The 14,114-nt window shown below is 42.6% G+C and overlaps 1 protein-coding gene across 4 annotated transcripts in view; it reads left to right on the forward strand.

Annotated features, from left to right (window-relative positions):
* The first annotated feature begins 1,037 nt into the window (after positions 1-1,037).
* The window catches only part of ADCY7 (adenylate cyclase 7), a 59,751-nt gene continuing 46,674 nt past the window's right edge, over positions 1,038-14,114 (forward strand). For 2 of the 4 annotated variants that reach the window (XM_018914574.3, XM_018914578.3), the window contains exons 1-2: positions 1,052-1,195; positions 7,196-7,324. The gene's annotated coding sequence lies outside the window, so the exon portion shown is untranslated. Of the gene's footprint in view, positions 1,196-7,195; positions 7,325-14,114 lie in introns of all 4 variants that reach the window. The other 2 variants (XM_018914573.3, XM_018914579.3) reach the window with 2 other exon arrangements.

The raw sequence follows: 14,114 nt of genomic DNA on the forward strand, positions 1-14,114 counted from the left end.
CCTAATAGCTGGGCAGTGACAGACAACACACCCTTTCCTATTTTCCCAGCAATACTGGAACAGGAGCTCAGAAAGTCACAGAAAGCTGTTGTGCTTGTGATGTGTGCCCTGAGCTGCTGCTCCCTCTGAGAGTCACCTGTAGCACATCACTCGGGCCTAGGGAGAGGGGAAAGCACCAGCTGGCTGGCAGGGCACAAATGCAAACTGTATCTGGTTACTAAGGTATTGCTGCAGTCATGGTACATCCAGGGATGACTAACACACGGCTGTAGCTGTAGGTAGCCAGGCATACACCTGCCTGCCATGGGCTGTGTGCAGTTGCCAGTGACTAACAGCTCACCAGATAAGCTTAATCCAAAAATTCATAGAAATCAGCATTTCTTTCTGCTGCTTCCAGTGAGCTTTGGATTGGGCTTGAGGTGTGGTAGGGCCAGGCTCTGTCTAAATTAGTGGCCATATGTTGGAGGCTTGGTGCTCTGGGGAATCACTGCCAGCCCGGTGTGAGTCCCAGGGAACAGTCTGCGGGACCCAGTGGGGCAAAGGGAGCCCGGTGCTGTGGGATGGCACGGCCAGGTCCCTCAGTGGAGCAAAGGGAGCCCGGTGCTGTGGGATGGCACGGCCAGGTCCCTCAGTGGAGCAAAGGGAGCCCGGTGCTGTGGGATGGCACTGCCAGGTCCCAGGTTCCCGGGTGCATCCTGCCACGAGGTGGGAAGCCCTGCCAGAACCACCACGGCAGCTGCCAGATGTTAAAAAGTGGCTGTAAACTTTTGTGTTTTTCAGAGTCCCGGGCAGAATTTTGTTTCCACCGCTGTACATCGTGAACGCTGATGGGGGGACACACGGACCCCCCGGGCTGTGCGGGACGGGGCGCTGCAGACCCGGAGCGGAGCAGCGCTGAGGGGGGAGCCCCTCACGATGTGGGGGAGGCCCTCATGATGAGGGGGAGCCCCTCTCGATGGGGGAGCCCCTGGGGCCATCCCCCGGCGGTGCCGGCGGCGCTCCCGGTGCGGGAGGAGAGGCAGAGGCAGGAGGGGCGATGCCGCCGCGGTCCCGCCCTCGCCGCGCCGGGGTGGCTCCGCGGGCCCCAGAGACACCTCGGGCGGCGGCGGCAGGAGGAGGAGGAGGAAGAGGAAGAGCAGAGCCCGGTCCCAGCCCCAGCCCCGACCCGCAGTCCGCTGCTCTTCCTCGGCTGCAGGTGAGAGCGCCCTGGGAGTGAGGGCTCGGGGGTCGCGCTGCTCGGGCAGCGACAGGAGGAGTCCAAGGCTCGACAGGTTTCCCGTGTAATGGCTATTTACTACCTCGTATGGCACCACTTGATACACTTGGGAACGGCGAGCAAATGTGGAGGCCCTAACCTTTTCTCCAAGTTTATTTCGCTCAGAGAAGGAGGATTTGGTAAAGCTGCGAGGCCTGAGTATTGGCACACGAATGGAGAAGTTGGGGGTGGTCTTTGGCGCTTGGAAGCCAAAAGCTGGCTTGGTTTTAGTAGAGGGAATTTCAGATCCTTTTTGGATTGCACTTTTTTAACACGGTAGGGCTTTAAACTGCTGAAGGAGGTACTTAAATGCCAATGAGAGCTTGAAATATCAGCAGTGTGGTCTGTGTCTTTTTTCAGAAGTTTGGTTTGTGTCTTGTTTTACTGCTAAATAGGTAAGTTCTAATCTCCATGGGATGTGTTATGGCATTTTTATAACTAGCTTATAATAAAGGGGTTAAAACACTTTAAAACATGTAGTTCAGCGTTGGGTCACTGTTGCTGGGATCTGGTGTTTGCCAGCGGCAGGTGAAGGATATCTGGGACAGGGACATGTCATCACCAGCAACCCAGGACCATACTTAAGTCTGTTAAGCCTGAGACTTCTCTCATAAGCAGTAAGGATGTGGTCAGCACTAGAGCTGAGAACTGAGCAGAGACGCTTTGAAACCCTTTTTGGACAGGCAAAGTAAATATGCAGTGTAATGTTTTAATTTGGTTCAGCACAGAAGTCTGTTTTTCTCCTGTCATTTGTCTTATATTTTATTTGTATTACTGAGAGCCTGACATGCTTGGTTGTGGCCCAAGACCATGCTGTGATTAGTGATGTGCAATACTAAGTGGGGAAAATCTACACAAATGTACCTAAAAACTTTGGATTTGATTCTGAAGTGGTTGAGATTTATTATAGGAAATAAAGCATCTTAGCACTGCAATATGAAAATTTCTTCATAGGGAAATAGGCTGCATTATTGAAATGCAGTGTACCTGCATTAATGTCCTTACTGCTTTTGGTTGAAATTCATGATGGAGGAGTTCAGGGGGTGATGATTTTTGTTTGTTTGGTTGGTTTTTTTGGGGTTTTTAATAGAAAAGAGTGACCTGGGAACTTCTAACAGGAACTCATCTCAAGAAAAAAAAAAGAAGAAAGAAAAAAAGAATAAACAGGTGAACCAATTTATCTGATGTCTTTATGCCAAAAAAAGGAAAATTACTATAAAGAAGTTCTGTAGCTATTATATATTTTGAAGACTAATAAGAATGATTTCCAATACTTTTTTTAAGCATGCAGGATTCCAGGAGACCAAGAGAAAAACTCCAGGAGGGTTTAAAGCTTGTATCTATGTCAAAAGTAAATACATTTTTTGTTTGTTTATTTAGGTATCCTGATCTTTCAAATGTTTAAGTCCTGATCTGGAAGGATTTTTATTTCCACCCTGTAGGTGGAAAAAGAATGTATTGAGGTGTATTTGCCAAAGTCACCACACCTTGACAGTTTCCCCTCTCCAGAAGTGCACACAAAAGTGTGGAACAGAAGCGAGGGGTACGGGGAATGCTGCTCTGAACACAGTAAGCCAGTACGGATTTCTGATGGCCATTATGGCATGTTAGTTTTGTTTCCAGAAGCCATTAGTAGCAGCAATTAGGGTCATTGGGGGTTCTTGTAAAGCAGCCATTAGACTTCTTAAATTTTTCTTAATGAAGCTAATGTCAACGCCGTTAGGGTAAACAGGGGAGAGACTTCATTCCCTAATGTGCGCGGGCATTCGTGTCCTCACGGCTGGCTAAGTGAAAGAGCAGGTGCTGGTGCACCGCTAATTAGTTTAAGGAGTAAGCCTAGGGATGATGATCACTGTTTCATGTCAAGGTGGGTGTTTGTGTAATTGCCAGTTGCTCTTAGATTAAAATAATAGAAAAAGACAGTATTCCCCATGGAATTAAAATGAAATCTCTAAATTGAAATCTTGGATTTATTCTTGTGTTTCACCTTTGACTTGGGTTTAACGTTACAGAACTTATCAAAATTACTTGTTCTAACTTATTATGAAGTTTGTAAAATATAGGTGAAATACTTCACCCAGTTATTGTTCCCTCAGTCTTACACTTAGTGCTGAAGCTACGTTTTATCTTTCTGAAAAAGTATCCAGACTACCTGGATTTGTTCCAGATTAATACAATGCACTCAGCATCTGCAAAGCTGCTGTACTGCAAGTGCCACCTGGGATTTTTCTGTATAGAAATACCCACTCTTTTAGTGTAAATCGAGGAGTGTTTTAGCGCCCTGGGAAGTCCGGCTGGGGGCTGAGGTGTGCAGGGGCAGCAGCGGGGTGATGCTCGGGGGCTCTGGGGAGCCGCTGCCCCCGCTGCCCCCCGCCCTTCGCTCTCCGCCACCATCAGCTGAGCCCATGGGCAGCTCCAAACACTTGGGCACCGCCACAGCCTTACAGGGCTTCCTCAAACCAGCGAGGCTCTTCAGGTGAAAGCCGGGACCTGCCTGAGCCTAAGAGCTCTCTCCTTCCCAAGTAAAACCCGGTCAATATTTAAATTGTGAAGCGCAGGGTGTAAAACGCCATTTGAGGAGTTAAACGTTTCTTTTAAAGGCTGAGTACCTTATACAAAAGAGGGGGATAATCTGTTAAACTAGCATCTGCAAAGTTTCAAGATGCTTGTTTGCTGAACTGACAGGATGTTACAGTGTGAAATGGTTTGTAAGCACTGTGCACAGATCATCTTGCCTTACAATAAGGAAGTGCAACTTCTTCCTCAGGCCGTTACAGCAGACTTCACCAGGAGTCTGTCCTGTGTTTGAAAAAAGAAATTGAGTTTTATATTTTGCATTTTTAGAACAGTAAAGACACAGAGCTTGGATTTCCTCCTACTCTTACAAAACCAGAACATTTGCATGCGGAAAAAACCGCTGCCTTAAAAAATTAGGAGTTTTACAACACCCTTATCTCATAATAAAAATCATTATCATTGTTATCTCCAGAGACTTGGAAATCTCTTTAAATAACTGTTGTTGTTGTCTTTCACCTCTGACACCATCCTATCATCTTCCTGAGGCTCCTTAGACAGGAGGAGTGGTGCTGAGCAGCAGGGTGTTCATATATGCAGGCAGGGGGACAAGCCCTGCATTGGATCTTTCCTTTGGGAGTGTTTTTCTTTGCTTAATAGTAACATATAATAGCATAAATGTGCTGCAATGATATGATATTTCCTGCACACCACATGTAGGTTGCTACTGCTGAACGTTACCTCTTTAGTTAATAAAATGAGGGTGTAAAAGGTGGAATGATTCCGTCTAGGTTACTCAAAGATAAACAGCATAATTTAAGTAGAAACTGGGGCTGCTGTTCCTTTTCCAGCCAAAGTATTGCTTTACCTCAGTACCTTGGAATTGTAACATGTGTCAAAATGTGCCCTTCAAATAGCTTTGTTTTGTGTAGTCTCTTTTCAGTAGCACTTTCATAAAAATAAACAAACCTTCTCCTCTGCAGCAGCCAAGCTGCTGGTTTGATTTCTCCAGCACGGGCCCTGCAGTTCAGAGGCTTCAGGGCTGTTGGTGCTTTAACGAAGAAACGAAGTCAGAACTGGTTCTCCTGTGACAGCAGGGCTCTGTGCACAGCTTTTCCTAAGAGCTTCCCTCACAGCTAATGGCCAGAACCTTCCTCTCTTAACAGCTGTTCTGTAATCCTCTTTTCAGCATTAAAAGTGGCTTCTGGTCTGTAATTAGAGAGAAGGAACCAACAGGGTGTGTTTAACTTCTGTCTGTGGGCACAAAACTAAGGTGAATAAGCAATGATTCTAGTTAAACACGAAATAACAAAGATTACCAAGACTGCAACTGGTGCAAGTCAGAGAAAGGGGACAAGTTTCTTTGAGCAGAGCTGGCTGTTTCTGGCAGCTTCTCCCTCAGGTGCTCTGTCTGCTGCATTCACACCGTGTCTGGGTGTTTGCTCTGCTCAGGTCGCTGCTGGCGCCTTCTGGCAAAGAGAACTGAAGTGAAGGAGATTAATTTCAGGCTCATTCTCCAGTGTCCTGCACCCCTTAAGGGCAGTAGTAGGGCTTTGTCCCACCCTCTGTTCTGTGGGATGCACAGACAAGTACTGTTTGTCGTGCAAGTTGTCATTCAGCACACAACAAAAGGAATGTATTTTTTTGAGGTGTTCAGCAAGAATAGCAGTAAATTCCTTTTCTTTTTTTAATAATGCTGCCTTGTAAATGGCTTGTTATAAGCCACAATCCATAGAATCAATACAAAAAAGAATCAATACAAAAAAGAATCAATACAAAAATGCTTTAAAGGGCTTTAATAAAGTTGTCAGGTATGGCATGCTTTATTTCAAGAAAAGAGACAACACAGTAAGTGTTTTATAGGTAGACAAATGTAGAAGTAGTTTGCCTGTAACTGTATAATTTTGGGTTTAGGCTGTTACTTTTCACTCTTTGAATTTTTGTTCTGACTAATAATGATAAGTTAGCATTTCAATGAGTTGAATTGAAATATTGTAGTAAAATGCTCTTCATTTATAATATAGCCTGGGTTTCAATATTGACTTATTTACCTAATGTCCAGTCTGGGACATTTTCTGCTTTTTTAATATAAATATATACATTCATTCAGGGGGTTCTTTGAAAGAACTAGTTGATGAATAAACCATCTAGCAGTGACTAATTACTAGAATATTGTTTTCTATCCAAGTAACCAAAATGGTGAGGGAACAAGCATTCCAGTAGGATGACAGAGCACATGGAAGGGCTGGGCAAGGAGTGCAGCTAAGAAGGATCTCACAGAGGTGGATGGGGACAGACTGAGCTCACTGGGGTTTATTTAAACTCAGCTGAAATTAATGGAAATGGTGATAAAGCCCTGATCACTTAAATGTCAGATGTTCTTAGCACCTGGCTCAGCTCAACCTGAGCCCATCTGCTGTGGTATTTCAGGCAGGGCCTGCTTGCTCAAACAAGCTCAGGCTTGGTCAGGCTGTGGGGAAAAAACCCAGACTGGGTCAAGTTGAGAGAGGATGAACTTTGTGCTGGAGCTTTTCTGTGTGTCTTTCTCTTTTTCCCTGTTATTGCTGCTGAGCATGTGTGGGAATGAATCAGAAAAATAAGTCACAGTAGCCAAAAAGAATTTTGGTTTCAATTTTCTCATTTGAAAGGAAGTTGGGGTACTGCTATCAGAACTTTCTCACTTTCTGACACTCTTTGCCTAACCTGCTGCTCCTCTTTTGCTGGCAGTTCCCACTTTGAAGATGACAGGTATGTCAATGCCAAGGAATCAAACATTTATATATTTGTGAGAAACATGTTTGTTGGAATAAACTAAGATAACAGAAAATGTGTTAGATATATGTCAGCATTACTAATACATTTTAATCAGGAACTGCGTTTTGAGGTTAAAAATTATCTTCCTCTAGATTTGCTCTTACTACCAGTCACTTTGTAATCTAGTGAGCAGATTGAGTTTTGGGGTTTTCGGGCCCAGTTTTGCTCTGTTATGAAGTATCCACCTTGTTCACAATTTTTCTTTTTTTTCCCAGCAAGGTCTTGTGTAATACAGGAGGGAACAGCCTTTTTTGGGAAAATCCTGAGAACTTTAAATCCCTTTCTGCTCACTTTTTATGTAACAGTGACTAATGATTGGGTTAAAAAAGTGGTTTTTTCCTAGAAATATATAATTTTGAATATGAATACAGAAGTAAGTGCAGAGAAGGCTGTGATTTTTAGGGTGCAGCTAAGCTGGCTCAAGGAGCAGCTGTCACTGAAAGCCAGCAGCTCTGTTCACTTCCTGCCCCTGGGCTTCCACTCCACTCTGGAGTCAGCCCTGGTGCTCATCTGACCTGCTGCAGAGATGATTCACGAAGCTAAATGGACAAAACACAGGGTTTTTTTCATAGGATAAGCATTTTTTAAGTATGATTTTTTTTTCCTCTGTAGGAACAGAACAACCAGGCTAGAGGAAGTGGCCAGAACATATTGTTGAACTTGTAGAGAGTCAGGCAGGAACAATTCCCTCCTCGTCAGTGGTGGCTGTGCTGTGCAATTGGGCTCCTGGTTATCCAAGCAGTAAGTTATATTTCTGAAACATGCTGTAAAAGTGACCTGGACTCTGTTTTGGTTTAAGGTATTGCCAGCTGAATCGTTACCCCAATTTCAGTATTTCTTAAGAGTGAGTACTGTTCCTCTGTTTTACTTGTACAGCAGGAAATGAACATAAAAATATTTCACTGTAGTACTTTTTAAAAATCATCTATTTTTTTGGTCAAGTTCCTGAGGAATATCCTGTTTTGAATGTAGGAGTTTTTACTTTTTATTTTTAGATTGTTAATTGTAACAATTACAAGCCCCCTCCTCCTCAGGATGCTGCACTTTTAAAATAAGGCAGAAGATGCTTTGCAGTGCTGCAGCAACAGCTGAGCTGATGTATATTGTGGTTTGCAGTGTTGTTGCACATTAGATAATGACATGAAATTCACATTGGAAGGCACTCAAAGCTAGGAGATGCTCTGAGAAAGTGAGAACTTGATTTGAAAACAGTACGAACACCATGATTATCTTTCAAAGAAATAGGAAACCTCAGTGTAGTTACTTGGTAAGAAGAGTTTGATGCAGTTTTCACAGTGCCACAAAAGGTGAAATTCCACACAGGCTGTTTTATTTTCCCCAGCTAGCTGATGTGTTGATGGCTTGCATGTTCAGGGCTCACTGGTGGAGTTGTAGGACAGGATTCAGTGACACAGGTTGTCAGTCTGAGCAGAGCTGCAGGTGGGTGTTATTTGCCTTTGGTCAGGTACAGACAATTATTTAATGATCTTTTTAGATAAAGGAGATTAAATTGCAATTCATGAATAATCTGTTAGGAGTAGAAAAGGGAAACTTTTGCTTTTCAAAATTCTGGACAAATTTAAGCAACAAATAAGAGTTGCTCTTTTCTTATATTAATTCTGTATTCCATAACCATTTGTCAAGCATGTTTACACAGGGAATTTGGATGTAGTTGTAGCTAAACTGGTTTATCAGAGTAGCATTAAACACTTGTTTTACATGTTGAATTAATTTCTGTCCTGCCTTTGTGCAGGCAGCTGTACTGGGAAATAGATTCTCCTGTACCTGTTTTAAATTGGATTGTTCATGGTTAGGCTTGTCCTGCAGCTCTCTGCTGCCAATAAAAATGTATCTATGTAAAGGTACATAAATATCTATTGGTATAAATAAGAAAACTAAAGCATCAGTTCTGAAGGCCACAGAATCCAAAATATTGTGCTTGTTTCTTTTTATCTTTCTGAATGGCAGGTCCATTGTATTCTGTTCATTAGTACCTGAGGCATCATTCTTTGGGCTTGTGCACTTACAAACAGACAATTTTTTAAGAAGCAGTGGACAAAAAAATACCCTGAACAACCAAACTTACTGCTTGCTGTTAGTCTGAGGAGTGTTGGTTGTAGAAAGTAGGGGAACTCTGGGATTTGGAAAGCCATGAATCAGTTGTTGCAGTTTTTACATGCTATAAAAATGTTCTCATTAAAAACAGAAGGATTTTCAAGAGGTGAAAAAAGTGAGATCAGGTGGAGAAGGAAGGATTTCTTTAACTGTGCACTGCCCTCACAGAAATGGGATGGGTTGCAGGCAGAGGAGACCTAGTTATATTGTATTATTATTGCATAATGATACTAGAGTGGACTTGGGAAGAACTTGCCCTGATCCAGAGTCAGGCTTGGGTTAGTGCCCCTGATGGGAGGGGACTCTGGAGAGACCAGAAGGGAGAAGGCAGCGTATGTCTTCAGAAACCTTGTGTGTTTTAAAAGCACTTCTGAAGCTGCTGCCTAACATGTTGGAAATCAGATTATCCAGAAATACTTTTAAATTGCTGTGACCTGAACTGTGCTGTCAGAGCAGTGGGCTGGCAGTGGGCAGGGGAAGTGTGCCAGTTCTGAGTGGGGAACAACTCCACCACTCTTTCCAGCCTCGTGGTTGAATTTTAATAAGTTCTCTTTTTGTATGCAGCTTAGTGATGGTATCACCCTGATTTGTGCCTTCTTTGCAAGACACCAGCCTGTTGTATTTGTCCACCCCATGTGCAAGTGCTTTAAGCACCTCAGGGTTCTGGGTGCTGCCTCTCTGCACCCACTCACTGAGCCTGGACCTAGGGAACAAATGCCCTGGACATTAAAATCAGTTCTGACTCTGTCTTTTTGAAGTAAACAAACTTTTCTGGAGTCCCATGAGCTAGAAATACTTTACTCTTGGAGGCATGAGGTAGCTGACAGTCATAATGACATAGAGCTAGTAGTAGGGGGAATTTTTTAAGTTTTCCAAGTGATGCTAGTGACTGCCTGTCAGTGCAAAACAAACCATACAGCATGCTGTTTGCTGAATCTTCCCTCTTTGAAGTGTTCTTTGGGATTTGGTCAATGCTGCCCAGGGTTCCCATATCCCTGTTCCTGTACTTGACACCCCCAGCATGGGCTTTTCTTTGCTCTGTGAGAAGGATCAAGCAGCCTTTCATTCCTGTTCCCTGTGTTGCTGTGTGACCCCCTGGCCAGTCACAGACCCTCGGGTGGTCTGTTGCATGGTTACCATACAATTTGAGTTCAGACCTGAAAAACTGGTTTTTAGATGCACCAACCACCTGTTCTGCTAGGGAACAGCCAGGTGATTGTGGATGATCTTTGTTGGTGTCTCATTCAGCACAGGAGGCTGAGTGCTGCTCTACCTTGCTGCAGGGACATCCAGCCAGCCTGCTCTGTGTCACATGAAGGACTGTTTGCTTAAAGAGTTTTAGTAATGTCTAGGAAAACTTCAGATATGTGTCAGCTTCTGTGACAGCCAGGAGGAATTTGTAATAGCAGAGCAGAGCTTCCTCACCTCCCCCAGCAGTGCACACAGGCTGCACAAATATCTTCTAACATAAATGTATGTTCTTACACCAGGGGAGCAACATGGTAATTATGGCCACACTCATTTTTAGACAATCACCTGAGAGAGTGCCTGCACAAAATGTTGTCGGGGTAAATTAAAATGCCTTAGTTATTACCTGTGTATACTGTTATCCAATATAAAGTAAATGTGAGACAAATTATTCTGCTTTTCTTTACAGGAGGCTGTGAGGTTGTATATTGGCAGTTACTATGGGAAATTTTATATGCTATTATTCCTCATGATTTAATTGATCTGCTGATAATTTGCTTGTGTAACTAGATAGGCAGCTTTCTTTGCCATGGTGGCCTTTAAAAAAGTCTTTGATAATTTGGACAGATCTTTTTAGCACAAAAAATGTATTGTGTGTCTTTTTATTGGAAGTAAAACTTGAGTCGGAATGATCTCAAGATGTCATTTTCTCTAGTTCAAACCTGCTTGAGGTGATTGCTTGTATTGCCATAAACTATTCATTAATTATTTTTTCCTTTCTATGTTGCTATATAGCTAACAGCATGGAACATAGGCAGCAGTGAGTTTTTAGTAACATGATGGTAATCTGAGGGATCACTGCACCTTCCTTGCAAACATAGCTTTTGGTTATGAATTGTTTACAAAAAGAAAAAAGGCTTTCAGAACTGCATGCTGATTTCTCACTTGTCTTATGATATCACCTTTTGACCTAAGGCAAATTCTTCTCTGTAGTTAAATCCTAAAAGCTTTGTTTAAACCACAATTTTGTGATGTAGGTTCACTCAAAAAGTCTGCTGACATTAATATTCTGATAAAACACTAATGCTGTGTCAGTGGGCTTAAACATACTTATAACTTTCTTCCTGTCTTAATGGTGAAATCGGCAAACTTTTCAACACTTTCTTAGGACACCTTTAGTTTTTGACATCTATTTCCCAGTCATTTCAAGCTCACTAGTTGAAGAAGTATATAGTGAAGATTATGTGCTCTATCTCTGGACTGTGCCACAGGGTTTTGTACTGATGCAGTTACCTTGGGTTTGTCCTGTAGTTTGCTTGTGCAAGAGACTAATTTCAGGCCAGAACTAGACATACTGCCTGCTCAGAGTCAGAGTACTGACACAAAAATCTGCCTTTATTGATGAACTTCCTGGCTGCTCTTTTGTTTGACTGCTGCCAGAATGAGAATCTGCCTTTTCTTCTTTGGGATTTCTTGACCCGCAGTCTGAGTTCGTCACTGCGTCATTCACTGAATCATCCCTGTTCCTCAGACTGACCTCCTCTTGATCCTTTCTGTAGGGTCACAAAACCAGGGCACACTGGGAGAATCACCCAAGGGCTCAGAGGAGGAGCCAAGTGCTGCTCCCTGGCTACAGGGGAGAGCCCCTCTGGTGTCTGGTCTGGCTCTGGGGAGGTCACTCATGCATGGCCCTGTCAGCGTCCCCTGGGAACCACAGTTTGTGCTAACATCCAGATTCATCTCAGCCAAAGGAGGAAGCGTTAAAGGAAATTGATAAAATCTAACACTACTTAGAAAAATTGATGTATTACTTACTATATTTGCTGCCATGAATATGTTTTTGGAAAATCTTAATTTTTGTTTATTGTGGCTGATTTGAGTCCTTGCTTTATGTTCACAGTACAGATTTGTTTCCAGCCATGATGTTGGTAAAGTGGACATCCAGTATTTGTAGTACATGTAAAATCTCTCTTGTATGTAGTTTGTTTGATGTGCAGCTTTGATTTTACTTCTTTTGTTTGTCATCTTGTCTAGGAAATCAGGATTTCATAAGTCAGTGGTGTGGGTGGAGAGTTCAGTGAGTGTTGGTTTCCATGTCCATCATATTTAGACACTAGCTAGTGTCTAAATATAAAAACTTGTCTTAATGCTTTCTGAATTTGTGCTTGACCTCTGCAACTGACAGTGTACAGTATGTTTCCCAATGGGACACTTTTTTCTTGTACCCCACTGGTTTTCTTTGAACGTCACTTGAGCTTTTGCTCATTCTTGCAGATCTGCTGTCTCCCCCACGAACCTTTGTTTGAACTCCAGCTAAAGCTGGGAGCTTGTGTGAAAGACTTAGAAATCCTTTTTCTATGCTTGTCACTGAACACTTTCAGTCTTTTTGTAAAAATGCTGTGGAGCAAGTTGAGACCTAGGTTTTGACTGTTTGCTTATAATTAATGTCAGTTTATTTTATCATCTGGAGTTTCTTTGTGCTTTCATATGCTTAGAGGTATATGAAATAATTAGACAGTGATGAAATTACTGGTATAGTCCAATGTATAAGTGCCTGAATAGAGTAACTGCTAACAGTCATTTTAAGGAGTGGATTTAAACAAAAATACCTACCAGACACTTTCACTCACATTTTATTCCTTCTTTTTTTTTTTGTTTTAGGTCTGTATGCTTAGGCTTAGCATGGTGATCAAATACTAGAAGTTTGGGTGCAAACAATTGTTTTATGATTTACATGAATGTTACAGCATTTTTATGTCAGTGTGTAATACACAGAGTACCTAGAAATGTAGATTTGCCTGTTTTATGCACTGGTAAGGTCACTGAAGGGTTGCACACGGTTTATGGTTTTCCTTACCCTGAAACACTTGGGTGTTAGTTCCTGGATGAAGTGGGCTGACTCAGTGATAAATATGAATATGGGGTTTGTCATATTGTGCATTATATTGTATTTTAGTGCTTTCTGCTTCATTTGTTGAAATTAATTTATAACCAACATAAATAAATGAAGTGTTAGTGTGTGAGGTTTGGATTTGTAAATATTTGCAGATTGTGTTACATCAGAAACACTCTAAAAATGTAAATGTTTGGCTTTTTCTTTCTCACTGTGAACTCATATGTCTTTTGAGGCTGGTAATCAAATGCAAAAAATACTTGGTTTGGAGATTAGCCTCTAGAAGGTGTGCAAGATGAAAAACATATTAGAGCTGCAAATTGGTCAGAAATGATTGATATTTTTTCTGTTTGTGTGCTTAACTCGCTTCTGTCTAAAAGAGTGAGCTAAGCTTTTCCTTTTGGTGTATTTCTGGCCATGTAAAAATTGTAAGCTGGAAGGGAAGAACATCTTATTTTTCTCTGTGTGAAATGACTGGATCTTTAGGTAGCGAACTTGAAGTGTGTTTACTGGTGGAAGCATAAACCTGGCAGTCAAAAGACGTGAGTGGTGCTCACAGGGTGATTCTAGCAAGTCTGATTTATTTCTGGCTTTTTCATTCTGTGAAATGTTGATAGAAATAAGAGTACATGAGGTCTTATTTACTCATCCTGGAAGCTCCCAGACAAAAGTGGAAAGTGTTCTGGACATTAACAGTAATTTGGCTGCTGGAAGTTGCCCAAAGTACTGGCAGCGAGTTCTTGCTCTTACTGAAAAATAAAGTAGCAGCTCTTCTTTCTTTCATAAGCGTATTTGTGTTTGGATCCTGCTCAGCAGCCTGTTGTGAAAGTCATCACTTCCAATAGCACCGTGCCCCAGGGACCTCCAAGGGCATTGTCGGGCTCAGCACTGACTCAGAGCCAAAGCTGTTGACACTGCTCATCCAGAAAAATGATGCAATTACAACTCTCCTCCCTGCTCTGGGGAAAGCATCTTGGATCTCCCCATTCAGTTTTCAGAGGTGGGGTGAGCCAATCTGACTGCAGTGACTCTTCCCTGCTTGCTTATATTTATGTCTCTGTTTTTTACAGTCTTGAATATTTCCTGCAAGTCACAGACTGTGCATAACCGAACTGTTAATGGCTTTTGTCATATGTTAAAATAGAGAATTTCAGACCACCCTGACTGCCTGCTTGGTGCCAAAGGCTTTGAGAGGTCTGTTTTCCCCTGAGGAGCTGATCTCTTCTGTTCCTGGCTCTTGCCTAGCATCTCTCTGAGCTGTTCCTCATCTTGGGGCACATGTGGGAGCGCAGTTCCTCCTTCTGGCTCAGGTTAAGGAGCACATTCTTGCTGTCA

The sequence above is a fragment of the Serinus canaria genome, chromosome 11 (genome assembly GCF_022539315.1).
Source record: "Serinus canaria isolate serCan28SL12 chromosome 11, serCan2020, whole genome shotgun sequence".
In the NCBI taxonomy this organism is placed as follows: domain Eukaryota; kingdom Metazoa; phylum Chordata; class Aves; order Passeriformes; family Fringillidae; genus Serinus; species Serinus canaria.